Below are 12,702 nucleotides of genomic sequence, written 5' to 3' on the forward strand. Positions count from 1 at the left end.
TCTTGGCTGGGACAGAGCCAATTTTCTCAGTAGCTGGTGCAGGGCTGTATTTTGGATTTGGTATGAGAATCATGTTGATAACACTCTGAAGTTTCACTTGTGCGTCAGCAGTGCTTACCCTGAGTCCAAGGCTTTTCCATTGTCTCCTGCTCTGCCCATAAGGAGGGGCACAAGAAGTTGGGAAGAAGCATGGCAGGGACAGCTGACCTGAGATGGCCAAAGGGATATGCAATACCATAAAGCATATCTTCATTCATTCTTTGGAAATTCTGCAGAAGACTCTTCCCCACTCGATGCAGGTGGTCACTGGTGGCAATCTCAGTCAGATAACATAAGTGATTCCCTACCTTGGGGCTCTTTTGTTCCAACCCAAGTGAACAGCCCAGTTCCCAAATGTCCTTCTTCATTTGCCCTTTGCAAGCCATGCAGATCAATAGTCTCAGCTGAGCATTTGATTCATCAGGAATGCCTCCCCAGCAAGCCCAAAATAAACAAAATCGTGTTTCTGTCCTATTCTACTTATATTGCAAACTAGGATCTAAGTTAATTTTGAAAAGCTACACATTGACACAAAATAGTTCCAGGACAAGTAACTGAATTTAATCTGTCTCAGCTCAGGCTACAACTCAATTAAAACATATCACCTTGAATATCACATTGCTCTTCCCTGTATCTCAAGAATCTTGCCAGCTGTACCAACATCGGAACAACAGAAGAAAATAGCTATCACAAAACCTTGGCTCTTGCATCAGGTGACTCAAATGAGTATTGCACAAGGGTGCTTTGATGTTACAAAAGGCCTAAGAAAATGCCAGGGGATTGGGGTGTATTTTTTGCTGTTTACTTTCTTACCAAAGGGCACTTGTCATACACATGCCATCTGCTGCATTGAAACACAATACCCAACCAGGTAAAATAAAAATCTCCCACACCAGCAGGCTCTTTGTGCAGATTAAAAGGATCACCACTAATATGATTTTAGGTGTTTCAAGAAACTATGCTTCAGAGACTGTATTTCTTGAAAGCTTCTCCTCTTGTAGGACAGAACCTCAGGTCCCCGTGAAGACTCTGCCCTCATGGCTGTGCACAAGAAGTCACAGGTTCATAACCCAGAAATATTTGTGCTCATGTCAAGTACAGAGAGCTGAGAGTGCAAAGTGGACACAAATGCTCCCTAATCCCCCTCCTTTCCCTGTGCGCTTACGGGCACTGCAGGAACCCAAAGGAGCAATCCTGCAGTGGAAGCTATCTCTCTGGGAGCTGAAACTGGCTTTAAAGACACTCAGCCTCTTAATGCTTGTGGATGTTTCCCACAGCCTGAAAGAAAGGAAAATCTGGAAATGCTTTACTACATTGGCTTACCTACAGCACCTTGGTAAAGTCAGGATCCCTTACTACAAGAACCTCCTTGGTCAGCCACTGATAGGAACCATGGAGGATGATGTTATTTGTTGCATTCATTTCAGTCTCCTTAGGTTTTTTCTTTGTCTTCAGTCAAAACAGATGTTTTGGTCTATTTTGAGTACTGAGAAGGATCATACAGTTCAGTGTATCTGCTTTATAGTTAATGAATATTCTGAAACCTCAGCATATCTGAGTCTCCTTCATACTTTACAAGAGGCCAGCTCGTACAAAACTGTTAAAATATGGAGAACATTTTAAATGATCTGCCCACAAAAGCTGCCCAGGTCCTAAAGAGAAATAATAATAATAATAAAAAAACAAATTTGATGATGGAAAAACAGAGAAGGGCAGGATCATGCTAGAGGGGACACCATATTCCTGAACCATGTTCCCAGAAACAGGCTGGATTTTCCTCATGGCCACCTCCTTCCCTACCCTGATGAAGCTCAACACCTCTGTGTCTCTTCTATTTGAGGATTCCCTTCTGAAAGGGAATCCATTTTCACTTTTACAACATATAAGAAAAACACAATAAAATTCTCAAGGAGGTGGCACTTCCTGTCCAGTAAGATAGAAACAGATATTCCTTAACCATCACTCCTACCAAGGAATGCAGTGGACAGTTATCAAAAAAACAGCGCATATCAAAATGTTATCAAAAAAACAGTCCTGATAAGGACTGGAAGCCTAGCAAAGCTAGAAGCACAGCCAGAAAAGCCCATAAGCTACTGATGTTGGAACAGAGAGAGTTGAAAGCACTCAGAGATGGAAAAACATGCCCTAAGACCCCAGAAAATACTAGAGTTGAAGTGAAAGCAGAAAAAATAAGACTGCAAATTGAGACAGACAAAGTAGAGGACAGGATGAGGAGGAAAATACTGAACATAAAGCTTTTTAAAAGCCTCAGATGTGTCACGACAATCAATGACCTGGGAAGGTATGGAAGAGAGATGCGTATCCTTTTTCTTTCTCTCACAAATTCTTTCTTAAAGGATTGTCAAAAAAATTTTTGCTCAATTCACATCTCTTCTGGTTTCTAAGTGTTGACTCAACACTTATTAACCACTGTTAGGAGCACAACTAGCAAAACAACAGGAGAGTTGTAGGGGATGAGGATCAAAGAAAAACAGATGATTCCTTAATCAATTATATGAAAGTACTAGGACAAAAGATGGGGGAGACAAAATTGGGGAACAATGCAGAGCTTTTAGGAGTGGCACAGAAGGAAGACAAAATGGGAAAATGAAATGGTGAAAATGTCAAGGACATCTTCCTTACCTTAAAATCAGAGGAGTGGCCTAATATGGTAGAAATACACATTGGTGTTTCAGTGCAGACAAGATGAAACTTCACTCCTGTGCTGTTTCATCTCTGGATTTGCAGGTACTGCAGCGTGAGTAAGGAGGAGATAACAGCAGAGTTCTGCTCTGTGGCACTACAGGACCGAATCACACCTTATCATGGGAGCTGCGTTGCCACACAACCACCAGCTCCCAGTGGTGTCTAAAACAGTGAGAAAACTAAGGGAGAAAAGGACTGACTCTAGTGCTGTTTTCTTACAGTTAGTCTTCCCATTTATTTTTGGCTCAGTACAGGGAGGCAAAAAGGAGGGGTAGAAAGAGAATGCAAGCAGATTATATATTTGTATTCTTGTTTTCCAGTCCTTCCAGAAAGGCCAGTTTTGTAAACAGAGAGAAAGCTGAGATTTTCTTTATCTTGTTAACTACTCCCATGACTGTAACACACCATGCAGAGTTCACAATTATCTCTCTGCGCAACGTTATCGAAAATGTACTGCAACTTCTTTTGCAACACGTTATTTCAGTCAGGCTATCTGCACCTAAAAACACTCAGCCTATTGTTTCAACAGCACAGACCTGCATGCTGAATTATAAAAAATGTCCAATATCATATTATCTTGGCTACAGATTTAATTTCACGAAATATGAAACTTCACTGAAAATCATTGTACGACAGGACATGGAAACATAAACATGCATTTCTTTTTTTGTCTTTTTTCCCTTTATATTAAGTGTGAGCCTACTACAACTCCCTCCGGGAGGATATTTTTCATACCAAGCCACATTCTTTGGGTCTTATGCACAAAAACAGTCACTGAACTGAATGAGATTAGCCACAGAAGCAGGGAAATCATGTTTTGATCCAGCACTACGGATAGAAAATACAACATAAAATTCAATTTAAAAAAAACAGGATAATAAGCATCCATCTTTAAACTATCTAATAATGCAAAAACTAGTCAAAGGTTTTCAGTCCTACCCTTCTGAGATTTAATACTGTAAACTAATTATAATTCTGCTACACACAATTTGTCGATAATTACCTCTCTGTAGGCTATACTGTTATTTGAGTACAAATCATGATAATTTTTAAAATAGTCATTATTTCAGTGTCACTTTATTCTTCATCCTTAATTAAGCAAGGCCTGAAATCCCACTTACAGAGCATAAGGGAAGTGATTTTCAAATGGTACTCGGTGAAATCTGCTAACTTTTGCATTACAGACACTTTTGCCTGACTGTTTTCCTTGAAGCACCATATCTATTTTAAGTTAACATATGCAAGCCATGGAAAACTTTCGTTAGCTGAAGAGTAGCTACTCATACTCAAAATCTGAATCATGACAACTGATCAACTGAAGGTTAGTTTGCTTTTTACAAGTAAAAAGGACAGACATACAACAGATGCTAGCTGCTATATTAAAATGTACAGTGTGACTTTATTAATAACAATCAAACTAAGACATATAGTTAATGCTATATAGTTAATGCTTCCCAAAATCTCAGTATTTTGGGGAAGATGACAAGTATACAGATCCCTAGAATGACAGAAAAATCCTTCATCTTAGGGTGAAACACTGTAGAACGTATTTACTTGCTAATGTGCTGAGAAATTCCATCACAGTGTCACTTTCCTCTGATAACCCTCCCTGGTTTAGCATTTAGTGCTTTTTCCACTAAGGCAGAACATCTGTGTGTTTCATGAGAGTTACACGACTGAAACACAGCGCAAGTTCTCAGTTTCACTGACACTCTTTATTCCATGTCTGGGAAAGACTGAGAATGGGTCCCAGACAAAACTAGCTTTACACCACAGCCTCCTGAGTAGTTCAACACTTATTTCAGCCTAGTCAAGGAGAGAGTCTTAATTTCAAATTGTGAGGAGAACAAATAAACTTTTAAAATGTTGGTTTGGTTTTTTTCTTTCAAGTGCTGTGCTCAGTTCTTCTGAAAGCACCCTTACCTGTTTTCTTGGTGTGCCTGCTCACCAAAACCAGCTCATCACATGTACATATAGTCAGACACTTGTTGCATGTACAAACCTACATATCATATATAAGCAAATTCATATTATTACAACTGTTGAAAAGAATTACTCTTAAAAGCTGGAAATACATGTATCCAAGTTCTGTATGCTTGATTTTGAATAATATATATTCCTGTCTTCCATGCCAAGTATCCTACTTTCAGGATTACAAACAAAAAGAAGAAAAACCTGTCAAAGTTCTGTAAATGAAGCAGCAACATCCTCTTCATTTCTATGTCTGCAGTTATAGACATGAAAGACTAAATTCTCTGAAAGAATACGGAACCCAGAAGTTTGCTTTTAAATTTCTCAACCATGTGTTGGTGGGCAGAGAAAAGGGGAACAGAAAGGAGGCAGAAAAAAAATTTGGGTTTGTTTTTTTTCAAGCTAAATTACTCTTGTATGAAGACTATGAATCTGGGAACAATTTCTTAATATACTATTTTTTTTTTCAATTAAGAGACTCTGCCAAGGACCAGAGCTTATACCTAAAAATTCTGCTTTGATTTACTGATATGGCATGCTACTTAGGGCAAGTATTCATACCACTCTTTCAATTCACTTTCCCACTGGGACCCATCTTGCTTCCAGGTAAACAAAGTGTAATATTCTTATTGAGAAAGGATGAATAAGCAAAGCAGAGCTAAATATAGAAATAGTCAACCTGTTCTGACAAGTAGGAAGAATAAGTGAGTTACTGCAATACATGCAGGGCTCTCTTTGACCAAAACTAAATCTCAAACAGAATACTGAAACTTAAAATTTTATGAAGCAAGCTGGGATGTGATTGCAATGTAGATTAGATAGAGCTGAATGTTGATTGTTTGGACACAAGACAGATGTTTAAATTAAACTACTCCACATTTGTGGTGAGTGTACACACAGCCTGTTACCACAGTTGCACCGATGTGAAGTTATTCCTCAATAACTCATGTTCAATCCCCAAAGATTCCCTTCAAAGGAAGGAAGGCTGCCTAAAAGAAAAAGGAAAAAAACACAAAAAAAGTCCCAGTATTATAAAAACTAGGCAGTCATGGGATAACAGGAAAAGTCCTCATCTGTACAGAGAACCAGTCAGACAGGAAATAAACAGTACAAGGTCAGTCTTTCCAAGAGAAGGGCATTAAGCCTGCAGCCCCACAGCCATCTGCATTAAGCATATATTGTGTTCATTATACCCACTAATGAATCACAAGGGGACAGGGAAAGATTACAACTGTTAAAATGGCTGGTAGATTTCAATACCATTTAAACACAGTCTGGTATTTGTGGTGGGAAAAAACACCTCAACTTCATATGCATAATGATGGGCTTGGGATGATTCAGTGGACTGTTCAATTGGGATTGACAGTGGACTGTTCTTATGAAAGCATCAGCACAGTTAAAAAGCAGGAAGGGTGCTAAAAAATTATTAGTGCAGAGAGTACAACCAAAGCCACCTTTATTCTCAGTCATCTAAGAAACTTAATTGCATCTTAGAAGTTGTAAGTCTGGCCTTCTCCTCTTTGAAAAGGTTTAGCAAAACTAGAAAAGTTTCAAGGAAGGGGAACATAAGGCAACCAAAGGTAGTACATAAATTAAGTAGAAGAAAACCAGGTTGGAGAAATACTTGAAGACACCAGATTAAACCAGCATATTTCAAGCTCAAAACAAGTGAGAAGAAATAGCTCTTCTTATCAAATAGCAACTTTCAAGATGTGTTTGTCATAGCCTTTCTTCTCTGATTTTCTCTGGCTGGTTCCTGTCCACTCATGTTCCCTTCTCAGCTTGAGAGAGTCACTGATATGGCTGCCCTACAAGAGTGAAAGGCATTAAAGAGAATATATGTGTCTTTCCCTATTAATGAAATGCAGCCAACTTAGAGATGAGAATTGGCCAGGCTGATAGTGAAATCATTCACCCATACCTTCAAAACAGGCTCATCATACCCACAGCCATGGGACTTGCTCACCTCCTGGCCACAATGCAAGAAGAGCTGAGAGAAATCTCCCCAGACAGACAGTCCTGTCCTAGTCAGTGAGAGATGTCCACCTCTCACTGCCTTCAACTGCAATATGATTTGTAAAAGTGGTCACACAGAGAAGCTGCTAATGTTAGGCACTCTGTTATTCCAACTATGTCAAAAGCATCTATGTCACTTGATAAGTTTTTGAAAACTCTTCACATTATTACAATTTAAATAAATTAAATTTCCTTATTTTGAGGCCAGCAGCAACTAAGACAGCTAACATCAACACCCTCTCTTGACTGAGCTATCCTCATTCATCCACAAATCCAGCTCTGCTTTATCAGGCATGCTGGTAATGAAGCTGCTCACCTGCAGGGGCACCTCCACTCGTCTATCAAGACACCAGGGAATAAGTGAAATGGACGACAGCCTCACTCAGTGCATGCCAGGTCAGGATTTCTTAAACCCTGGCTTCTACAAACTGATTAAGTGTAGTCTTACAGGGAAAGAAGAGAATCCAATTTAGTAGCTGACTGCTCATTAATAAAATACTATAATTCAGATTCAGGTTCAAGCTTACTCCACATCTGAGTCTGCCATTCATAGCAGTACTTACACCATAAGCTTAAAATAAACTTTAAAACCCACCATAAACCTAAAAATAAAAGGAAAAAAAAAAAAGAGCACATGGAAAGAGCATGGCTGGATTTTACACAGAAGCTGTGAAAAAAGAACACATACTTGCAAGAATTCAGGAAAGTCTGGAAAAAATGAACTTATAAGAAAGTGCTGCACTTTTAAAATCTGGATTCAAACCAGAACAATAACATCAATGAAAAACTGTAGATGTCAGGCAGATAATTTCACAGCCAGAAGAAAGACACCCCCCTTCCCTCCATCCCAGAATCCTCTCGAAAGACTTCAGCCAGTCAAGTCCCAAAAGTGCTTAGACAGAAAATGAAAGAAATTACTCATATGTAAGCTTAACAAAATACTATAAAACTGAGTTAAACAACAGATTTGCCTGGCAGTTATTACTGCAATTATTTGCAACAGTAGTGATACAGTGAAAAGATCACATCCTGCCCAAGCCTCTGAACCAGCTGCAATTTCTGCATCTGTTGCACAGACTTCAAACTCTGAATAGATGTAAAACATACCTAAAATGATTCACTGGGACCACTATTAAAAAGTTACTCAAATATTGAGCTCATATATAATTACCATACATTCACGGTGCTTTCTTATTTTATTAGGCTGGCACTCTTCCTCAGTGACTGACCCAACTGAGACAATTTAGGGCACTTTAACTCAGAATTGTATTGGCACAATATAAATAGACCTAGCAACAGTTCTTCCAAAGATGTCACATTGCAGATGCTGTTAAAACCAACAGAAAATATCCCTGACTGGCTTAAAGCAATTGGCATCTTAAACTGGAAAAGCAAATTATCCCACTGCAATGCAGACACAATGAAGATGCACACCCTTAAGGAACTAATTTCCATCAATTCCAAATGCATTTTCCATAATGCAAATGAAAATGCTTCTATCCAACAGCATGCCAAGACATGCACACAAAACCTGCAACTTCAGTGGCTCACTTCACAAAGTGGATGGTGCTTAGGTGGGGAAGGTGGCAAACCATGAGAGAGAAAGTCAGGGATAGGCTGTGAGAAGAAACTTGTTTAAATCCAGGATTTGAAGGAGGTACAATTCAATGATTTGAAGAGTACTCCAAATACTGATTGCAACATAAGATTAAAAAGCCTGGGCTTTTTTGGCATAGGAGTATATAATTTTTTCTTCAGGATTACAACAATCCCACTAGAGTACCTATGCTCAGTGCATCACACCTTAGCTACCCTACAACCCCAGTATGCTCCATCTGGCTGGCATCCACACCACATACTTCCATCCACCACTTGCCACAGATGTGCCCAAATCCTGTTCCTAATCAAAGTAAGATTCCCCCCTATGGCTGTGGCTTGTCTGAGATGCACCTAAGGGTTTGGAGGATCAGCAGTGGGTGTGGGGAGTGGGTGTGGGAAGGAGAGAACCACAGAGGAGAAAGCAAGAAAACAAGAATGCTGGCTGGAAGAGTCTTCCTGTTCATTGCAAGGACCTTTAATTTCATCTCACACATGGCAGGATCACTGACAAAGGAGCAAAAGTAAAACAGCGCAAGAGCAAGCCAGCAATCTACAGTCCTGCACTGTACCATGAGGTACCTATGTATTTGATATATCACTGGAAGTACATCACTGTGGCTACCAAGACAACCTCTCCACAACCAGATAATGCAAGAATTCAAGCTGGTGTACTGTATCTATTAGGCCATCCAATGGGGATTGATTTACTGCAACAGGATATACCAAACTAACTATTAGTGGTAATAAGCTAGATTGCTTTTAGCCTCCAAGTCTTGTGCAGCCTTAATGCTTCATTTATCACACACCTCTCAAAAATGCCCTAAACTGACACTCATTTCATCACTGTTTTTTTTGGATAGCATTTTTGACCCTGGTATCAAACTACTGCACACCAACAGTATCCTTCCTGCTTCACTCTCAACACCTGCACATCTCCAACTCGACCTCAGTGTTTTCCAAAAAACAAGAAAAATAGCTGTCCGGCCAAACCAGCAGCACTTTGAATACAAAACATCACTCTGTCATGCACAACCTGTCAAAGGAAGCAATACACAAAGAACATCCCAGTCCCAGGGAATATCCCAACACTCATGTGTTTGAAAGCTATGCAACAAACAAGCAAGGACTCCACACATTTATTCTGTCTCTTCCTGCATTTGGAACACTTGACTTCACAAATCCAACAGTCTTCTGAATGGCAACATGAGATAAACCAAATACAGACAGGAGTGGGAAAAGTTTAGAATGAGACAAGTACACATAATTCAGTGACAGGTCATAGCAAGACATGGGGTATTTCAGGATTTCACTATTCTCACTGTCAGTGAACTGTAACAAACAGCAGCACCTGCTAACAGGGAGTGGTCAAGTGAAAAGTAACTAAGTTTTTCCTGAAGAGTTCACAAGTTAGCAATGGTATGCAAGAATACTTCTAGTATTGTACTTCAGAAACTATTCTGGAGATTTTTGGGATCAAAATGACTGGATAGGAGGCAGGGAAGAAAATTAGCCCCTTGCTGTTAAGTGCCCCTTGCTTCTGAAATGCAGCTCTACACCTGTTTTTGGCTCAATTATTTTTGAGAAAGTCACATATTTAATTCCTGAATAAACAAGAGGAACTAAAAATATTTACTTCAAATTTTTATTTGCCCAAAGCAATTACAATCAATTTATGTCTTTGATAAATATCTCCCTAGATCAATCTTGTCAATAAAATATGGCACCTCATTTATGGTTTTAAATAAAATACTTGCATCAGGGACATCTTGTACTGATACATCTCTCAAAAAAGATACAACTTTTCAAGTTCAAGTTTTCAAGTTTCAAGTTCATTCAAAGTCCTGACTGTTGAGGGAAAAAGAGGAATTGCACATCTGAAACTAATGAGAATAAATATAGTTGTCAGTATAATCAATTTAGGAACCTGAAAGTGCTTTACAAATGTTCATTGATACACCACCTATCCAAACCAATAAGGATTGTTCATCCTTTTATACAGATTTAGTGAATAAGGGACAGTAAGGTCTTTTTCTTTTACATCACAAAATGACTCACTGGCAAAGTCAAACAGAGGTGAAGCTAAAGACACATGGAGAAATGCAGCTTGAGGCTCAATTGCTCATTACCACACCCTACAAGCACCTGATTTATTAAGGTATCATTCATCTCACCTAGACCAAGAACATCGTAAATTTGATAATCAGAACTCCAGAACTTGCCACCTGTGACAGGGCAAGCTGCTAAGCCTGGTACTGCAACTACATTGTATCAGCCAACATGGGAGCCCCATTAGTGCAGCCAATTTCTCACAATTTCTGTTCCCCAAAAAAGAAAAGACCTCTGTGCAAAAAAATCTTGAAGGAAAGCACCTACATGATCAGGAGGTTTTCGCTTTATTTTTACCAATCATTTTCTGGCTATTTCATTTCTTGTGTTCAAAGCCAGTCTCCCATATGAGGTTGGTAGCACTGTCTGGGTAAATATTAATGAGCAAGGCAAAGTGAAAACTTTCCAACCAAATACTACCACAAAACCCCTTTTTCATTTTATTAGTTTATTTTCAAATTTAAAAAAAACAGGGAGAAAAGCAGTGACATTACTACTGCTGCTACACAATTCCCATTTGCCCTTGCAAATATTGCAGACTAATAGGTCCTCATGGACAAACAGGCATACATCACCTACATACCAGGCATCTAAATACTTTGTGTAGGCACACAACTGTAGGTTTTGCTACATGCGGTGTATTTAACTATTTTTTGAGTATTTTCTGCTCAGAAATTGTTATGAAGTTCTGAAGAAGAGTCATTACACCATGTCTTGTGGTCTGCAATGCAACTGCAGATCTTACATGTAATCACACATCTCCAGAAACACTTTGTTTTCCAACTATCTAGAGAATGAAGATTACACAATACTTGGAACTTGAGCCTGCCAGAATAAGTTGTTATAAAACTAGCTGAACAGCCTGACACATCACCTTGAAAGAAAGAAAATAACACTCTCCTTAGAATAAACCATAAACTCAAACAGTCCTACAAGGGGATCTGATCCATGCCTAACCAATGCTGCATAAGTGTTAGAACGTGGTTAAATTTTTCTGTCTTTAGACAGAGGCAGACTTATTGCTCTTCCCAATTACTCCTTTAACATTGGTAAGATATTCTAAGTCCATTTAAACAACTCATGGGGCAAAGATTCAACAATCTACCTACCATCAGGCTACTTTCCAACCCTCTCAATGTTTTCCCCGTGAACAAAAGGTATTCAGTGGCAGACAACATGTCCTTCTGGTCATGTGCATTGCAGAAATAGCAACCAGAAACCCAAACAATCACTTCATATATAATTATAAAAATATTAATATATTGGTTATGCCTTTAAAAAAAACAGAGCCCTGTCTACAGCCTATGCTGTAATACACCAACACCCCAGGGCACGATAAGCTCTTTATTAATGCTTGCAATAAAAAGAACACTGCAGAACAATTACATGCCGTAGCCATGGATTTCCACAACCAGAGCTCTACCAGCAGCCAGTGTGTACTCACAAAGGTGTTGAGACCTCAGGGGAGGCTGATGTTTGCAGCAAACTAGTGGAAATATTTCCAGTGGAGTTCTCAGGTGATGTCAACAACAGGAAGGATGTCTTTGAGCCAGGTTTCCATTTCTCATCAGACGCGGCCTTAAAAGTTGGAACAAGAGCGTTAAGACTCCTCATTTTCACCCCCAAAACTGCAATTGAACCCCTCCGTTGACACAGGCTCCCGTACCAACGCGACATCTCGGAGGGTCCGTGTCTGTCCGACGGGGGTGGGGGATCCCTCCCCGGGCTGGAATAAGGGAACACTTTCACTACTCCGCTCCGGGGCACTGGCTTCGCCGCGCTCGTCCCCAGCTGCAGCCCCGCCACAGCCCGGCCACCTCCGCCATCACCTGTGCGGCCCCGCCAGGAGCGCCCCCGCCCCGCCCGGCCCCGGCCGCCCCTCCGCGCTCCCCCGCCCCACCGCAGCCGGGCAGGACCGCGGCGGGACCGCGGGTGGGCACCGCGCTCACCTGCGCTGCCCCGCGGCGCCGCTCCCGCCGGGCCGGGCTCGGCACTGCCCCTCCAGCGGCGCCTCCGCCGCCGGGCCGGGGCTGCCCCGGGGGAGGCGCCGCCGCCGCCGCCGTGCCCGCTGCGAGGGCGACACCGAGCGGCCGCGGAGGGCGGGCAGCGCCCACCGGCCCGCACCGCCTCCCGCCCCGCGGGCAGCGGCACCGCCGGGACCGAGCCCCGCGCCCCGGCCAGCAACACAGGGCTCTGGCCGGAGCAAGGCTCCACGCGGGCTGGACGCTCGCCTGGACCGAAGTTCCTTTGCCGTTTAATTAGGGA

At 41.2% G+C, this 12,702-nt stretch overlaps 1 protein-coding gene across 7 annotated transcripts in view; it reads right to left on the reverse strand.

Moving 5' to 3' along the window:
* Nucleotides 1-12,469, reverse strand: part of ANKRD6 (ankyrin repeat domain 6) — an 88,914-nt gene extending 76,445 nt beyond the window's left edge. For 4 of the 7 annotated variants that reach the window (XM_088052834.1, XM_088052840.1, XM_014263315.2 and 1 more), the window contains exons 1-2: nt 12,387-12,469; nt 11,882-12,015 (exon numbers count right to left, since the gene is read on the reverse strand). The gene's annotated coding sequence lies outside the window, so the exon portion shown is untranslated. Of the gene's footprint in view, nt 1-2,682; nt 2,926-11,881; nt 12,016-12,103; nt 12,240-12,386 lie in introns of those variants that run through there. The other 3 variants (XM_088052835.1, XM_088052836.1, XM_088052833.1) reach the window with 2 other exon arrangements.
* Between the last annotated feature and the right edge of the window lie 233 nt (nt 12,470-12,702).

This window comes from Pseudopodoces humilis, chromosome 3 (assembly GCF_049639895.1).
Source record: "Pseudopodoces humilis isolate 2021_Gansu_Grassland_sample_001 chromosome 3, ASM4963989v1, whole genome shotgun sequence".
NCBI lineage: Eukaryota > Metazoa > Chordata > Aves > Passeriformes > Paridae > Pseudopodoces > Pseudopodoces humilis.